Consider the following 13308-nt stretch of genomic DNA (forward strand, 5'->3'; position numbering starts at 1 on the left):
GAACTTGATTTTTTCCAAAAGCTTCCTTTGAGAGTGGAAGGGAAGGTTTTTTAAAAAGACCATTCTGATGGCGTTTAAAGATTGAAGGAGTCGCTGCGTTCCTCACTCTGTTCCTTTCTACAAAAAACGCAGTAGCGACAGTAATAATTTGAATTTCGAGTTCAAAATTTGAGATAAGTTTTATTTAAATCGATTTTTTGAAAATTTCAAACTGAGACGATCCCTTAAGACATAACCCAAGCAATTTTATATATATACAATTAATGCCTCCTCAGGGATTTGCTATTTTTACGTCATGAGGGGGCTCAGTAGATATAATGATTCACAGAGGGATGCTGGCGGTGGCGTAGCTACCGGCGGGACCACCCATGCCTTAAATATTGATGGTGAATATCGAAGCTGCAAGCAAACCACAACGTATCAGCATCTGTTACTATAATATATAATATATACTTTAAATATCGGAACATGGAACACAAGAAGTTTATACGAGCGTGGTAAACTAGCCAATATGGTTTTAGAAATGGAGAAACTGGGCATCAATTTATTTGGAAAAAGGAAACTTTGTGGTCATATTGTAGAGAATTTATTTCTCAAATACAACGGCCGACAAAAGTAATGACGAAATATAAACTTTCTAAGTTGAACTAGACGAATTTATGCGATTAACAAAACCATATGAAATAAACATAATTCAAACCGATTTTAATGCAACAATTGGAAGAGAAAAAGTCGAATGAGTCGCAGGCCAATACGGCTTAGGTGATAGAAATAAGAGGGGAGATCGACTAATTCAATTCTGTCAAGAACACAAATTAATAATTTCGAACACATTATTTTGCCTGCCTGTCAGAAAACTTTATACATGGAAATCTCCACCGGACACCTCTAATAATATCACCAGAAATCAGATATATTACATCCTGATAAATAATCGTTTCTGTTCCTCAATAAAAATGGTCAATACATATCCAGGAACGGATGTATGTATGTACCTTCGGAAATTTGCGTATTAGGCTAGCCTTAATTAAAAAAAGTACGCCTAAAATGAAGCTAAAACTGCATAAATTAAGAGACGAATGTGTGGAACACCTATTAGAAAGTGTTATTAATGAAAAAATAAATGATATCCCACCAGAATTTTTATAGAACAACTTAAAAAAGATAATTTGTACTACAGCAAAAAACTCTTTGGAATATACATACATATGTATGTATAAGAAAGAAAATAATGAAAGTATTGGGTGACTGAGGAAATATTGAAACTAATAATTAAACGCCGAGAATATAAAAATAAGAAAGATGATTCGTAATGCTAAAACAAATTAAATAAATAATGAATGCCAAGAAATTGAATGATTACAATTTTTACATGATACCTTTCATTTACACAAAAACTTGAAAGAAGCCGCAGATATTCATCGTAAACAGCCGCCTTCGATCCTTATAAATGAAAACAAAGAGGTAGTATTTGACATAAATGAAAAGAAAAGTATATGGAAGAATCATATTGAAAACGTTATTTCGGACGACAGTAGATTGAGCCAGAACCTTTATCTTCAGCACAGACTAACTGGCAATTATATTACGAAAGGCGTAATAGAGAAAGCTATACAATCAATGAAAACTACAAAGCAACAGGTTCCATCATTCGATTCCAGCTGAAATTTTAAAATTAATAAATGACAAAAATATGACGCTCCCAGTAATGGCCAGTATTCAAAAGACTGGCTAAAATCATTCATACCACTACCTAAGAAAAATAATGCGAAACATTGTAGTGAATACAGACTAAATAGTCTAATGTCATAAGCTCTCAAGATATTTCTTAAAGTCAATCCCGCCAGAATATATACAAGGTCTGTCGCAAAAGAAACAGGACTGTTAAAAAAAAACAACAAAAAATAAATATTTTTCAAAAGTTATAATTTTTTATTCAAAGTAGTTTCCTTGTGCTTCGATAGGTCATTTTTCGGAATGCTCTTGAGAATATCGGTAGACGCCTTTTGGATAGCTGAAATGTCCTGAACCCAGTGTCCTATCATGGGCAAATGAAGTTTTCCAAATAGGTAAAAATCACAGGGTGCCAGATCAGGTGAGTAGGGTGAGTGATTAATGGTTGATATGGAGTTTTTTGTCAAAGAATCAGTAACAAGCGTCGACCGATGACACGGCGCATTATCGTGCAACAGGCGCCAGGATCCTATCTCAAGGTATTGTGGTCGAGCACGACGAATGCGTGACAAAAGACGCTTCATAACACCAAGATAAAACACAGCATTAATCGTTTGACCAGGTGGGACGAACTCTCAGTGTACAATTCCTTCGGAATCGTGAAAACAAATCAGCATTGTTTTTATATGCATTTATATGCATTTTACGACCGATGACCAAAAGCTGCTGTCACTTTTTGATCGATATCATCGATTGTAGTTAGACAATTGTCTTACAATTTTTACAAAATATCAACAAGAGATCAAACTTTTTATTTCATATACCCACCAATAGGTGGCGCCACCAGAAATAGTTTAATAATATTTAAAAAGTTCTGTTTCTTTTGCGACAGACCTTGTATGTAGGACGTGCGAAGAGTCAATGGGCAAGACGCAATTTGGCTTCAGAGAAGATCTAGGAACACAGGAGACATTGTTCTGCATATGGTCCAAAACTGCAAAGATGTCCGAAAAGATGTATTTTTATGTTTTTTTTGGCTATGAGAAAGCTTTCGACACCATTAAACTGGATAAACTTATGGAAATTCTTCATTCTATGGGAAAAGATGACAAAGAGATTCGTTGCATAAGAAATCTATATTGGCAACAAACTGTCCATGTAAGCACCAATGGTGATATAACGGAACAAATATATATTTTACTAAGCATAGGACAAGGATGCATTCTGTCACCCTTGTTATTTAACATATATTCGGAAGTAATATTTCAATAATCAGTAACCAGTATTGATCAAGGTGTGAAAGTGAATGGTATTTTCATCAATAATATACGCTATGCTGACACTAAACTACACATTAACATAAACAAAATGAAGTATGTACATGATTGTTAGTAGGAAAAACTTATACAATGAGACACACCTCATGATTAACAAAATGCCCATCGAAAGAGTTAAAAATGTCAAGTACTCTGGTTGTCAGATCAACAAAAATCGGGATTGTTTTAAATAAATAAAATGTCGATTCAAATTTGCGCGAACAACTTTTTAAAATACTACAAAAACATATTATGCAGTCATGACCTTAGCATCAGAACCAAAATACGTTTTTGGGAATGCTATGTTTGGTCAGTGCTTCCCTATGCCACAGAAACGTGGACTCTGAAAATCACAGATATCAACAAGATAGAGTCCTTCGAGTTATGAATTATTAGAAGAATTCTTAAAATTCCATGGACAGATAGAGTAACAAACAGTGAAGTTCTGAGAAGAGTGAAGCGAAATAGAGAAAGAAAAGCAGCCTACCTAGGACATATTCTGAGGCACCCTTAATATGAGCTCCAACTAATAATTATCCAAGTAAAAATTGAAGGAAACGGGATATTGGCCGTTTTCTTAGCTTCGGAACATTGGACAATGAACTAGAATTCAGAAGGTAGGCAACCTCATAGATGTGGCGGGAGATAGAGAAGAATATGTTGCGATAATTAAAAACCTGTGATTTTTTAACAAACAAAAGATTTATTTAACTTGTAAACATAACATTATTATATTATTTTTATTCTTATTAAAATTGTACATATTATTAAATGTTATATGATCACCAATATTCTAATACGAATTGGCAAATAAAGAAGAAGACAACTGATACACTGACCGGCATATTTGGCATAAGGTTGATTAAAGTAACAAAATATGTAATATTATAGTAAAGTCAACCGGGTATTCGAAAATACCGATATTGATTATATAGGGGCTTAGTCAAGTTTTCAACCATTTTTATCTATTTAGGTACAAAGATACGCTGTTAAGAGTAATGATGGGAAAAACTGAAGTGCTAGTTAGCAAGCAACATTGGCGCGCAATTTTGTACAATTAGGGTATGTCCTAGATTTGAGATGGTTCGTCATCTTTCTTTCAATGCTTGTGCGCCAGTGTCTTGTCATGGGCCCATAAATCAAACTCCGCTTCGACACTCCCGTCACTCGCACTTCCTGTGCCTTCATCTACATATTATATATGCAAAAGTGTGGTTAATTCTTTCCGTATATGCTTCATAACTGAAGCCAATGCCAGTGGATCTTTAAAATGCATTTTCTTAAAGCGCGTATCTTATAATGTGAATACGGCTAATAAGAACGAATGTTCCATTGATCCGGACCGCCGATCAAACTGTGACAATATTGCCACCTTTAGCTTATTACTCCTAGATGACTTGCACACTACTCTCATTATTTGAAAAATGCCACTTCAATATTTGGCTGACTCTGGCTTTTGGCTGGCTGGGGTGCTGATATTATAATACGGCTTGTGGTAGGCATCTCAATTTCTTCCGTTTCGGTGCCGGTTGGTGTCTAAAATAGTTAACATTTTAACATACCAATGTTGTTAATGAAAATTGAAATACTTACCACCTTGAGAGATGCAAACTCTTTGACATGCTTCAAATTTAAATGCTGAAGCATGTTGGTAGTATTTTTGCAATGCTTGATCAATTTAGAGCACAGTCGACAGTGAACTACTTTCTCGTCTTTTTTGCCAAAATATTGTCACACTTTACTTGACGTCGGGGCCATTTTTTATAATTTTATATACATATGTAATTATGTGATTTTCACAAAATTTCTAGTTCACTATAAATATGGCGCCAAAAAATATAGTGATGCCAATTGCATCATGCGATTAATTTCTCGAATAACCGATTAATGATTGAATTATTCGCAACCCATATGTATATCGATTCAATTGAATCGTTAAATAAAACAAAATAAACGATTATTGAATATCATAATTAAGAGTAAAACACGCTCTCTAATTTTCATATAGATAACTGTCATGTTGGCCGACATATGCGGTATAAAGTGACCTGGAAGTTCGAAAATCGTTGTATTAGGTATATGGGAGGTAAGGAAAGTATTGATCCGATTCAACTCTTTTTTGACACCCAGACATACTATTATCAGAATTCTCTCTGAATTTCCATTACATATCTCACGGTCAAAAGTCAACTAGGTGTTGGGGTCCGCGTATTCGAGTTTAGGAATTTGATTAGTCGTGGTTAGATTCGAGAAATTTTTGGCCAGATGGTGGCATACTTCAAAGGCACTATTCGTCCAAAGTTTTATCTTTTAAATTTTTGCGTCTTATTTTCTATACTATATGGGAAGTAGGCGTGGTTGTAATTTGATTTCGCCCATTTTCACACTGTGACATATGATTATTAAAAAAAATGCCACGTATCGGTCGTGCAGGTCACGAAATATGTGATTTCACCTAAAAGACGGTAATGCAACGATAAATGTCTAATTCTCACCCCGACTCTCATAAAGCTTTCGAATGTTATTAGGTGGTAAAATGTAATGTACCTGGTTTTTAGTAGTTTTCAACAGTGCCGTTATATGGCGAGTGAGCTAGGTTATGATCCGATACTATTAAAAGTTTAGCATTTCGATATTTTATCTTTTTCTGAGTTTTGTTTTTTTAGCTTGAACGATTTGAGAGATTCGTACAATGAACCTGTTAGAGGGCTTTTTCAAACTGTTTAGCACACTGCTGCGATCATTTGAGCCTAATTACAGTTCTACGAGTATATCTTAATTTTGTGCATAGTTACGGCATTTTTTAGGTTTCCCTTTATTCTGTGAACTCATTCTTACTTTTTTGCAAATCAGCATAGGGTGGACGGACTGACAGATAGACAGTCACTCAGTTTGAACTAGTCTCATCCCATTGATCATTGACCGGATATATGTCATATGTAATAACTACAACCTTTAGGAGAACAAAACTATTATACTCTGTAGCAACATGTTGCAAGAGTATTAAAACGAAACACATAAAAATTCAACCCTTCAAATAAAAATGTAAAAACACGAAGTGGTCAAACACTGGAGAACATTTGAACGCAAGAAAAACTGGATATAACCTCATGAGACAATACGAGTACAAGAAAACTCGGATAAACTACCTAAACACGAATATGGTATACCCAAGAAAGGGAGATATCCCAGCACGCAACAGGTTAATATACGATTAATTATAAATTAACTAATTTAATTATAAAATATATATACATACATGAAACAATTAACATTTATCGTATATGTTCACAAAGAATTATTGATGTAAATATGTATATTAAACCCAAATTTAACCTTGAATATAATAAAAGAAAAATTAATAACGTTAAAATATAAACAGAAATTCCCTTTTTTTAAACAGAATCGGCCTCATAAGTCCACATACCTTGACATACTTTTTTCTACTTAAAATCATTTGCAGTACTCAAATATTCAATATTTATTAAAGGCTAAATAAATATACACAAAACCGTTTTAGGCATGAACAGTTTTCCAGTGTTACTTAATCTTTTATCTTAATACTTTTCAATTTCGCAAAACGAGCTTTTTCATCGTTATATACAATTTTACGACATTATTTCTTTAGAGAAAACCGTATCGTCATTTTAAATACTTTTATAATGACAATTGAATTGCATTACATTTTATGTGATAACGAATAATTTAATCATTAGTAATATTGTCCATATCTTGCCTTAGCCTCTACACAACGATTAAATATAACAATATATAAGTTAATCTAAGATAATTTTATGCGAATGTCAAGTATAACATAATGTGAGTCAGTCACGCTTTTTCAATTTCATTCAAATTACCAATAGCCAATATAACGGTTCCGTTAAAATCTACTTAAAACATGATAAACTATTAAAATAAATAAATACGACAGAGGCATTAATCTATGATGATACAAGATGACTTTATATTAATTGAAAGATGAACATGGCATCCCCAGATTTCGTAAATGTGGACCTATTCGACCGATATCGACCAATATGGTCATGGTACATGGTATATAATATTATCGTGGCATTCCTATGTCTCAGAGCGAAAATAAGTGAAATCGGACAACAACCACAGCTGAGGTGGGTTTTCCTACTAATGGATCCTTTTGTGCGACTAAAATGATTAAAATCGATTGAAACTTGCCCTTGCCCGCATGTAACTAACATCAGAATTTTCAAACATCTGGTGGACTTCATTTATACATACATATGTATATGGTACGTTAAGAGGCACACCTAATGTGACAGCGTAAAAAAAAGGCATTTTTTGCGATCGAAAAAAACTAGTCAATCAATCGTTTTAAAATCCTGAGGGTATATTTACACATGTTTTAAGAGTACACAAAAATATATAAATATTTTTGAAATGACAAGCGATCTCCGCCGGCGCCAAAAAAAAGGTCCTCCACTGCTGCCATTATCGCAGTTGATAAAACCTAAAAAAAAAATTCTCGTTAAACTAAAACTTATTGTCTGTACGATGACCTACGGGCTAATAAAAAAATCAAAAATTGACAAAATGGCGGCATTTTGAAAAAAAAAGTTAAATTTCAACCAAAATTATGGTCGTTTTTGGCCTGCCGAAATCAATTAGATCAAAAAACTGGAGGGTCATCGTATGGAGAACTATAGAGAGAGATGCAAAATAAATTTGATAGCGATCGCATCACTTGTCTTCGAGATATCGAATTTTAGTATGTTATCTTTAAAAGTATAACCTATCGAAATATGAAAAAAAACGATTTTTTGAAAATTTCACACTAGGTGTGCCCCTTAATAAATGATGTAAATCTTAGTTATGACATTTCTTATAACCTAATAATTTATATTAAAATAATAAATAAATAATTTTAATTAACTGCAGATCGTTACTGCTGTATTAAACGTCCACTAAAGTTTGCTAAGATATCTTAGATATTTGCCGACATACGCTGTATAAAGCCAACGGTAAGTATGACGCTAGTTATCCTTAGACAATGAAGCCTTCAGTATCTAGGAAAATTGCGAAGTTAAATTCAGAACGCAGCTGCCATTACTTGTAGGCACTAATTATGTTTCGATAACTTCATCGGAAACATTTGAAAAATAAGGTATATCAAAACTTCAGGTATGAGAAAGTGGCTTAAAAATTAACTTGATACTTAAAACAAATGATCATTTAAAAAGCGATCAACAGTCTTTTTAAACTACGAAAGAAGAAAAAAATTAGTGTAAATAAAAATTTTGCAAAGCAACTATGCAAATATGCGTATTAGTGCGTGCCAGCGCGTTTTAGGTTCATCACCTACTATAAAAGCCCCTGAGACTAAGGTTTTCATCAGCAGACGTTCACATCTATGAACTCAATAGTTAACTTCTTTCAAAATGAAACTTTACTTTATATTATTCCTTGCCATAGCGGCCTGCCTGACATATGTACAGGCGCAGGATGATACTACAACTACTACAACCGCAGCTAGTGATACCACCACTACCACAACAGCAGCTGGAGATACTACCACTACCACAACAGCAGCTGGAGATACTACCACGACAACAGCAGCTGGAGCTACTACCACGACTACAGCAGCAGGAGATACCACAACCACCACCACCGCCTCCACCACCACAACAACAACAGCAGCAACCAATACAACTAAAAAAAGGAAAATTAGGAGGAGAAGAAGAAGAAGAACTACTCGAAGAAGAACTACACGAAGAAGAAGAACCACCCGAAGACTCAGGATCATTAGAAGGACAAGGCGCGCAAATGGCGGTAATGCCGTTAATGCCGGCAATGGCGGCAGGCGTGGTGTCAGAAGACGTAGGATTATCCAAGGCTAAATACATATTTATGTCATGAATACGAAACTAAATTGAATAAATTGCAAAACTAGTTATTAATAGAACTCTGATATGAGGGTGTTTCTTCCTTATACTTATTTTGTTATAAGGATTATTCCATAGGTTTAAATATGGAAAACTAGGTTATGGTTCTGACTCCACTCCATACAACGATTTAACACTTCATAAATGACCACAGTTTCAAACCACTTCCAGTAATTCTCTTGAAATTCTACAAACAGCTGAAGCATTTTTAAACATAAGAACTTAAAATCTATGTCTGTACTCTTCTATATGTCAATATAAAGATAAGCTTTCGTAATATATTAAATTTATATTTTTGGGAATAAATAAGTGAAGAGCGCTCATTAATACTCGAGTCATCGTTTTACTCTTCTCCTAGCCAATCGAAGGTTTGTAACCGTCTCGAGTTGCTCAGCTACAGCTGAGTTTTAAAATTATTTTATAAGACATGATTTTGTAATGTTTATTTTTTTCTCAATTTAACTTCTCCAAACCTCGATACATTTGATCTTGAGAAACTTCCATGCAAAGTCGGCCTCCGCGATAGCGATAACTTCTGCATATCAGTCAAATTTTTTCAAGTTTGGAAACAAAGAGACAATATGGGGAATATAGCCTACACATGGTAGTAACGAAGATATAAGCCGATTCATTGTCATGGTTGAAGCGCACTTTTTCTTCATTAAAATTTTGATCCCTTCGGAGGAAATAGGACAGCCCACACTGATACTTTGTTCTGACATGAGAGCAACAGATTAGAATGTGATCGGAAACTAAACACTAAAACGCTACCTCAGAAGGAGTAGTAAATAAAATTGGGGGACACCAATTTTGTAGTAATTGATAAATATGTATATCTTTTCAGTGGAATACCGACTACTCAAGAGCAAAAAAGGAAATTGCTTCAGAGGCATTAGGATCAAAAACCAAACCCTCTGGAAGAGGCTATAGAAAATATCATAGAGTACGGATTATCCCTTAGTGAGAATAGGTCAAAAAAGAAGGAAAGGCGAGTAGGAATACTACTTGGAATAGGTTTAAACATAATTATAATCACTTTCTATTGAAATATACTAAATCGTGAAGCGTTGGTTATTGGTGACTGTAGATTAAGGAGTCACATGAACCTATAGAGAAGTATCCTCGCCGTGACCTCTTCCATTAACCCGGGCGTGTTGTAAAGCTTTTTTAACGTGACTGGGTTTGATAAGAGGGTTGGGCTCACTACACAGGTCTCAGAGTATACCTAATTCTTAATTAGGGGACTTTAATTAAATAAGAATTTTACACGATTATTTATATTTGCATTTTAAATTGTATTTTTCGTAAAGTGAGGTTTAAAAAACATATTTATCCATTGGCAACGCTTCTGATAAAACGTCTGATGACATTACCGGATGCACTCCGGAAGTAGTAGGAGCTACCAGTTCGAACCCTAATACAAATCGGCCAGCCCAAACTACTATTATACAGTTCAATAAATCAAGACCCACCCTATCCAAGTACGAAGTAGACAGTTTTCATTGTTAAAGTTTGGATATACCTATCCACTCTGTATCAGCATAAAAAACTGGTCAAATCAATACAGTTTCCACAACATCAACGAATATTTGTGAAATCACTTTTCCCCCCTTAAACATAAATTAAAAGTTATCAACACAAGCATTTACTACTGTGATCAAATTGAATTTTTCATTTATATATATAATATTCATTAGTAGGTAAGATACGCGTCGTTTTGTGAGGCTTTAAAAGTGAATTTTTCGATTTTTACTATCTCTGAATTTATTGAACAAAGAAGTGCGATAATGCACCGTCTCATACTGCATTGGTTATTCGTGATCATTTCGCAATATTTACGAGTATACCCTGAACAGGGTATATTAAGTTTGTCACGAAGTTTGTTACACCCAGAAGGAAGCGTTGGAGACCCTCTAATGTATATGTATATAAATGATCAGTATGTCGAGCTGAGTCGATTTAGCCATGTCCGTTTTTCCGTCTGTCTGTATATATGCGAACTAGTCCCTCAGTTTTTAAGATATCGTTTTGAAATTTTGCAAACGTCATTTTCTCTTCAGGGAGCTGCTCATTTGTCGGAACTGCCGATATCGGACCACTATAACATATAGCTGCCATACAAACTGAACGATCGGAATCAAGTTCTTGTATGGGAAACTTTTGCATTTGACAGGATCTTTTCACGAAATTTGGTATGCATTATTTTCTAAAGCAACAATGTAATCTTCGAAGAAATTGTTCAGATCAGTTAACTATAACATATAGATGACATACAAACTGAATGATCGGAATCAAATGGTTGCATGGGAAACTTAGTCATTTGACGATATCTTCGTCTTAATTGGCGTAGACACCGTTTACGCGATTATAACCGAGTTAACAACAGTGCGCCAGTCGTTTCTTCTTTTCGCTACGTGGCGCCAAGCGGATATTCCGAGCCAACCAAAATGGAGAAAACTGTTATCACGATCAGTGATTTCGGTGTGAGCATTTGTGGAAGCCAGCGTGCCATGTTATTGTTACCAGCACGGGCATTACGAGCAAGTTGTTTTCTTCGCTCTTGAATTCGCTTCTCTTCCAATTGTCTTTGCGGGTTTCTATAAAATTTATTTTAACGTTAATTACAAATTATATTGAGAAAACTTACTCTTTTCGCACCAGTTCCTCGACATATTTTTCAATTACTGTCAGTGAATATTTATCATATAATAAACTAGCAGTATTTAAAAGTTCTTCAAAGGGCAGATCATCGGGAAGCTAAAAACATATGAACTTAAAAGTTTATAGCATAAAATATATATTTTGAATTATTGTACGCATTTACCCTAGATAAAAGACAGTGTACTGAGGCCATGTCACAGTCAACCTTTAGTACATCTTCAGCTCGATACAATATAATAGCAGCAGTCACAAATATTGGCATATACATTGGTGAGGCCAAAAAATAGTCATATAGACGCACTACATCTTTATATGAATTTAAACTGTATCCAAACCACGTCAAATACCAAGGCAATGCAAAAAGTGTTCAAACTGCAGATTGTTGAAGAAATTGAAACAAAGGCGAATTTTCTAAATCTACCAGCGGCCATATAAACATCAAACGTTTTTGAGTGGCATTCATTGTTTCTTGCATACATTCCGAAAAATGGTTGGTCGATAATTCCTCCATAACCGCAAATGCTACCTCTTCACCAACGACTAACAAAGATGTAACAGCTACATCGTGATATCCTTGATAATATCATAAATTCGAGTATTTCTTTATGACACGCAATATTAAAACAGTCAATTGGTCTTGTAATGCAATACGTTGCTCATATGGAATGCCGGGCGGAAAACGCTTAAGCGACCTATTGACATCAAGCACCACTTGTTGGTATTTTGGATGTGTTTGTAAATCTTGTAGACTGGGCGCAGGTTCTAAAGAGGATGTATCAGCACCGGCCAATTGTGGCCAAAGCTATCGTCGCAACTCATCATTTACTAATCCATGGTCGGAACGTGCAATCTCCTGCAGCTTTAAAAGTGGAATATTTCCATTGTGCTCTATCAATAAACGTTCGATTTCCAAACGTTTTTGTTGTTCTTCAGCACTTTCTGGACCTAAAATGTAAGAATAATTAGATATATATATCCCAACTAAGTATATTAAAATAGCTACATTTTTCAAAACACAATTCCTGTGGTTGATCGATTTTATTTCACTGTTTTGATGGTTCGTTTCATTCACTTGGCTCGTCATACTGCCAACTTATGTTTAGATGTGTAAACTGAGTAATGAAATTTTAAAATCCTTTGTAGTTGTTCATGTGCTATAATTATTATTATAATTTTTATTCCAGTGCAATCATTATATGTACTTATAGTATTTTTATTTGCAAATTAAAAATGGCTCGAGACTGCTGGCTTACAGCTAGCTGCTCAGAAAACGGAAGTTGTATTAATGAGTAGTCATAAGAAAGTTGAAACAATTGAAATTTTTATTGGAGGGTATAATATAAATCGAGCCCACATTTCAAATATCTGGGAGTGATTCTGGATCACAGACTTTCATTCACGCAGCATTCAATAGCCACATACACCAAAACGGCGAGGTCTGTGTCGGCAATAACCTAATATGCGGAGCCCCTGGCAACTGGTGAGAAAATTGCTGACAAGCGCCAGTAGTTCGATTATTCGATACGTGGAGCCAATTTGGTTATCTGATAGTAGACAATGCAATCAATGTTATGTCAAGAAGACCCCCATAGATATAGCAGCGTTGCTCATCAGTCCGAGACATGAGGGCTAACAAAACACCTAGCCAATGTACACAAGAACTGGGAAAAATAGATGAAAAGTGTCTCCGGAAATGGCAGGAATAATGGAATATCTCAACGAAGGGAAGGTGGACCCACTCT

The 13308-nt window shown here is 34.9% G+C and overlaps 1 pseudogene; it reads right to left on the minus strand.

Moving 5' to 3' along the window:
• Positions 1–11315: 11315 nt before the first annotated feature.
• LOC125778250 (TBC1 domain family member 20-like) lies at positions 11316–12755 on the minus strand (annotated as a pseudogene).
• Positions 12756–13308: the final 553 nt, after the last annotated feature.

This window comes from Bactrocera dorsalis, chromosome 4 (assembly GCF_023373825.1).
Source record: "Bactrocera dorsalis isolate Fly_Bdor chromosome 4, ASM2337382v1, whole genome shotgun sequence".
NCBI classification, from domain to species: Eukaryota; Metazoa; Arthropoda; class Insecta; order Diptera; family Tephritidae; genus Bactrocera; species Bactrocera dorsalis.